We start from the raw sequence: 5,682 nt of genomic DNA, 5'->3' as shown, positions 1-5,682 counted from the left end.
CCCACTGACCAAGGAAGTAGTCCTGGTGAGGGATGTGCGTGACTTCCTGGTCGACGGTGCGTCGCTCTAGCTTTCTTACTTCGGAGTAGTATGTCGCCATTGTCTGGTCCGAGCACTGGAAAACCCTTTGGTGTCAGGTTCACACCCAGTAGCGAGTCCCTCATAGCTAGTAGGTGTGACACCCTCCGTGTGGGTGCAGCTCGCGTTCCAGGTAAGCGGTCATCATACTCCACGAAGTTATAATTAATTGGAAAAACATAATTGAACCATGTACCTGACGACGTAGGGCCTTGTGCCCATTCGTGGTCGGTGGAAACCTATCTCGCATTAGGGACCAATACTGTGCCTGTGGCACCTTGAAATCCTACATGGTAGGACAAAGATTCCCCCTTCCTATCGATGGGTGGTCAGTACCTGGGGAGGAGAGGATTACCTTTCTTAGGTCCTGGTCTCCAGCGGGGAGTGGTTGTTACCCTTGTCAGAAATGCAAAGTGTGGACCCCTCGTTCGTCCTCGAGTTGAACCTGATCGAAGAAACAACACCCCTGATTAGTTTATGGGTACTCTTTTACCTGATCGGATCAAACATGGCCAATGGTATTGGTTTGCGCCACAGGGCTGAGTGTTGACCGTCCCGACGCGGTGAGCGCTCCTTCGAGTGGGGCTACCATTGATGAGGTTGGTTCCCCCTGGGACTTGCGGTCCGGGAGCCCCCGTCGTCGCCATGAATACGGATGCCTCTGCTGCTTTTTGTTGAACCCCGAGGCCTTCGGATCCCGGTCCAATATGCTGACTCTGGAACAAATTGGGTTTGTTTGGGTCGAATCCCATGGAGAACACCTCGCAGCGACTCGGATCCTCCAAGCCGGACTTGTCGGTCATTGGTGATTTGAGCATGGATAGCCCATAAGAAATTAATGGCACTTATCAGAACTCAAAAATGCACCCCTACTTGGCGTGCCAAATGTCGAGGGTAAACCCCTGACAATGATTCTGGGGTATGCTGGACAGTGGATGCGTGATCGGCGTCCCGAGTGTGCCTATGGAATGTGTGTGTGTTTGCTACTCAAGAACACCAGAGTTATCCAGGTTCAGGCCCCTCGTGAGGTAATAGCCCTACATCCTGTGTATTCTTCTTCTTCCTCCCTTTTTTATAGAAGATATCCCCCTTTATATACCAGGGGGAGAAGTCTTACAAGTGGTCCCAACCAGCAGACCCATACCTATCATAAGAAATGATATAAGCAATCATTGCAAACCTACATTCGCTGTGCCTGCCCTGGGTCCCTGCGGCACTCATCTCGTCCATCGGTCGCAACCCCATTTGCCGCGCCCGAAATGCTCGGCCTGCCTTGTCCTATTGCAGGCTTCCCACATGCATCTGTTGCGCCCCATGTCATGCCTGCGCGCTTGTCCCACAACAATTAATGTCTACTGGACGGGATAAGGTAACTTTGCGCTGGTCATGCGACCTCAACCGGAGTGGACTGCCTGGGAAAAAAATAGCATAGGTAGCGGCATTAAATGAGGTTTGAATGGCCTAGACAATTACCTGTCCCGCGACCAGTCCTTGCTGGTCACGGGGAACCCTACGGAGGCCCTAGTCGTGGTCGCGCTGGCGTCGACTGGTCGCACGAAGGTCATGGGTCAAAGAACAAAAGTGAGTACTGCCCAAAGCTGACCGTTGCGTGCCATCCCAGTGGGAGACCCCTATATTCTTTACATCGACAATGCTCATGGGGGAGCTCGGTTCCATAGGGTGGAGGATCCACAAAGGCAGGACTTCGTCGATGTGCGTCGTGATCCATCGAGAGGTAAAGCTTCTAAGCCCCAAAAACCTGAGATTATTATGTGTTTCTGCTATCAGCAAGAGGGACATCATCGGATTGAGTGTAGTAATGAACCTGTTTGCTATAAATGCAAGAAGGCTAGACATATGGTGACTGAATGTAGGGCTTTATATGCTAGGGAGAAGAAATTGAAAATTTATGGGTTTAGTATCCCTGAGCAGGGATTTTATTGTTTGAATATTCCTGAATCTCAAACTAAGGCTTTTCTTACTACTGGGGTAATTTCTATTATCAAGGGTGAGGCGAATAATGAAAATTAGAAGCTGAGCTTAAGAACCTTATTGATCCTAATTGGAAATGGAATGTTAGGATGATGGATAGGAAAGAATTTCTTGTGGTTTTCCCTACAAAGGAATCTCTGGAAACATTTTCTAGGCTCTCAATGGTTGAGTTGACCTTGCATTCTCTGGTGGTCAAGATTTCCAAAAGTAAAGTTGATCCAAGTGTAACTAATGTTCTTCAAACTGCTTGGATTAAAATTTTTGGCATCCCTGATTTTGCTAAAGAGGAGGAGTTGATCAAGGAGATCACCTCTCTTGTGGTAGAGCCTGTGGTAGTGGATGAGTTAAGTCTCTTGAAAGAAGGGCCAGTTAGAGTTAAGGTGAACTATAGGAACCCTTTCAAGATAAGGTCCACTATTGAGATTTTCTTCCACAAAATGGGCAAGGACATCACATTTGTGGCTGAAACCTTTGGTGGTAAAAGGCAGGAGGATGGGCCCTCCAAGCCTGACCCCAAAGACCAAGATGATGATGGAGAGGACAATGATTTGGATGATCTCTCATCCAATGAAGATAATAATCCAAAGAGGGGATATAAGGGTGGATCTAAATCTGGGCAAGAAGTGACTTCTAAGGTAGGAAATACTTCTAAAGGCAGGAAACGTCAGGATCTGGTGTCTACTGCTGAAAATGTTTCATGTGAGGAGGTGGTCCCTATTGCAGCTTGATCCCAAGGAGGGAACTATAATGGCCTTTTCTGATTTTAAGAAACAAATTGTTGAGGGTGTTGTAGGCTTTCCTCTGAAGACTGACTCAAGTGAGAAATTGGAGTTTATGAGTTTGTTGTAAAGGTGATATCATGGATATGGTGAGAGATTTTCAAATAGGGAGTCTTGATCTCAAGAGGCTGAATTATGGAGTTATTACTCGGCTTCCTAAGGTTAAGGAAGCAATTAACATCAAACAATATAGGCCTATATGTTTGTTAAATGTGGATTATAAGATGTTTACCAAGATGATGTCTGATAGAATCAGCCCCTTAGCTGATCATCTGATTAAGCAGCAACAAATAGCCTTAATCAATGGGAGAAATATTTTAGAGGGTGTTGTAATTTTATATGAAGTGGTGCATGAGCTCAAGCTTAACAAAAAACAAGGTCTCATTCTAAAAATTGATTTTTAGAAGGCTTATGATAAAATTAAATGGAATTTTCTTCAAAAAGTGTTGGAGAGAAAAAGGCTTTCCTACATTATGGATTAAATAGGTTATGCAATCTGTCAAAGAGATGCAGGTTTGTACAAATGTTAATGGTCAAAGGTGTTCATATTTTAAGACTTATTAAGGGTTAAGACAAGGGGATCCACTTTCACCCATCCTATTCAATTTGGTGGCTGATATTCTTGGAGAACTTATTGATAAGGCAGTGGATAAAGGGCTGATCACTGGTGTGGTGGATCACTTAATACCAAGAGGAGTTTCTCACAAACAATATGATGATGATACTGTTATTATGGTTGATGGTAGTGACAAGTCAATCTTGAATTTGAAGATAATCCTTCATTGTTTTGAGTGGCTTTCAGGGTTAAAGATCAACTTTCACAAAAGTGAGGTGTATGTTTTTGGCTATGATCAAGATGGCAAGGAAAAATTGCTAATATGCTGAATTGTAAGTTTGGTGTTTTTCCTTTTTGTTATCTGTGTATCCCCATCTCAGATCAACATCTTGGTGTGAGGGCTTTTGATTTAGTGAGCTCAAAGATGCATAAAAGGTTGGCACCTTGGAAAGGGAAGAATATGTCCTCTGGGGGCGATTGACCCTAATTAATACCAGCCTTAGTAGTCTCCCTATCTATAATATGGGTTTTTATCTCTTGCCGGCAGGGGTGCATGGCAAGATGGACTCTATTGGAGCAAAAAAAAATTTGGCAGGGTGCTAAGAATAAATCTAAATATCACATGATGAAATGGGAAGCGATTTGTAGACCCAAGGAGTTTGGTGGTCTGGGCATTGCCAATACTAAATATCTGAGTGATTGCCTGCTTGTGAAATTGATATGGAAAATCATTAGGAATAGTGAGAAAACTTGGTGTCAAATTCTTAAAGCCAAGTATATGCCTGAGGGTATGTTCTTTAGCTCTAAGAGGAGAGGAGCTTCATAATTTTGGCAGGGTTTGCATAAAGTGAAGCATCTCTTTAAGTGGGGTGCTTATTATAAGGTCAATAAGGGGGACAAGGTTGTCTTTTGGAAAGACATTTGGTTAGGAGATACTCCTCTTCATATCCAATATCCTGACTTATATAAGCTTTGTGATGATCCTGATATTTTAGTTGGGAATTGTGGTTTGGGTAACAACTGGAGGGTGTTGTTTAGAAGGACTTTGAACCAGAAGGAGCATGATGATTTACAGAATTTATATGAGAGGCTTCAAGAGGTGACCTTAAATGATACAGATGATGAGGTGCTCTGGGCCTTGGATAAGACTAGAATGTTCACAACCAGATCTTTATACATGTTTATTACCTTTGGTGGTGCTATCAGCAAGGGGGCTTATGTGTTTTGGAAGAGCAAATTGCCTTTGAAGATTAAGACCTTCCTATGGCAGATTTATCATAATAGATTACAATCGTTTGTTACCTTGAAAAAAAGGGGTTGGAAAGACATTTGGTTAGGAGATACTCCTCTTCATATGTTCTCCGTGGTCATTTGGAGACAACTGATCACATTCTTTTTAAATGTCCCTTAGCTATGTTTGCCTGGAGTTGTCTGAGGGAGTGTTTTGGTTGGAGGTCTCATCCCAAATCTATGGAAGAGTTCTTGTCTCTTTGGCTTGGTCAGAATATTAAAGGTTCGACAAAACTGGCTGTATTTCTTTTTGCAAGTTTAGCATGGGCAATTTGGAGGGCTCATAATAGGATGGTGATAGAAAGGAAATTTCCTGCACTCCCCATTGATATCATTTTCTCTATGATTTCATACTTGCAGAAATGAAGAATTTTGCTTAAGTTGGAAGATAAGAAGACGGTGGAGACAACACTTTCCAGGATTCTGCAGTGGTCTACAACCTTCAAAGGGAATCAGTTTCTGGTATCTGATGTGGTGGAGATTTAAGCTTCGCTTTTCGAGCTCATATTAGTTCTATTGTCTGTGGTGGTCTGAGTTTACTTTTGGTTTTTCTTGCTCATGAGAGAGCTATTTTCTGTCCTTGTTAGATTGATGGTTGTGGCTCTTTCCTGTTTTTCTGGTTTCCCCAGCTTTTCGTTTGGTTGTCTTCCTTAGTGAGCTCTGTGTAGTTATTTGACTCTATATTGGCTTTCAATAAAAGCCGAGTGAATCTTGTTTCAAAAAAAGTCAACCCTCCTTCACCAAATCACTATCTATGGTATGTACGGTACCAGTGGTAATCTGCAAACATAGGCACCATAAGAGTACATACAATAGGGTGTTTAGAGGAGGTATTTATGGAAAAAGGGTTGGGGTTTTTTTTTAGCTGCAGTAGCGCAGGTGCTTAGGTGGAAGGTAATACAGTTATTTAAGTCCCGCTGCTTATATTAGTGCTAACAAGATAGCTAATCATATTTAAGCACATGTAGTCTTTGTTTGTATTGAAAA

The sequence above is a fragment of the Phragmites australis genome, chromosome 23, assembly GCF_958298935.1.
Source record: "Phragmites australis chromosome 23, lpPhrAust1.1, whole genome shotgun sequence".
Classification (NCBI taxonomy): Eukaryota; Viridiplantae; Streptophyta; class Magnoliopsida; order Poales; family Poaceae; genus Phragmites; species Phragmites australis.
The sequence above is the reverse complement of the archived record's forward strand: the minus strand, read 5'-3'. Positions refer to the sequence as shown.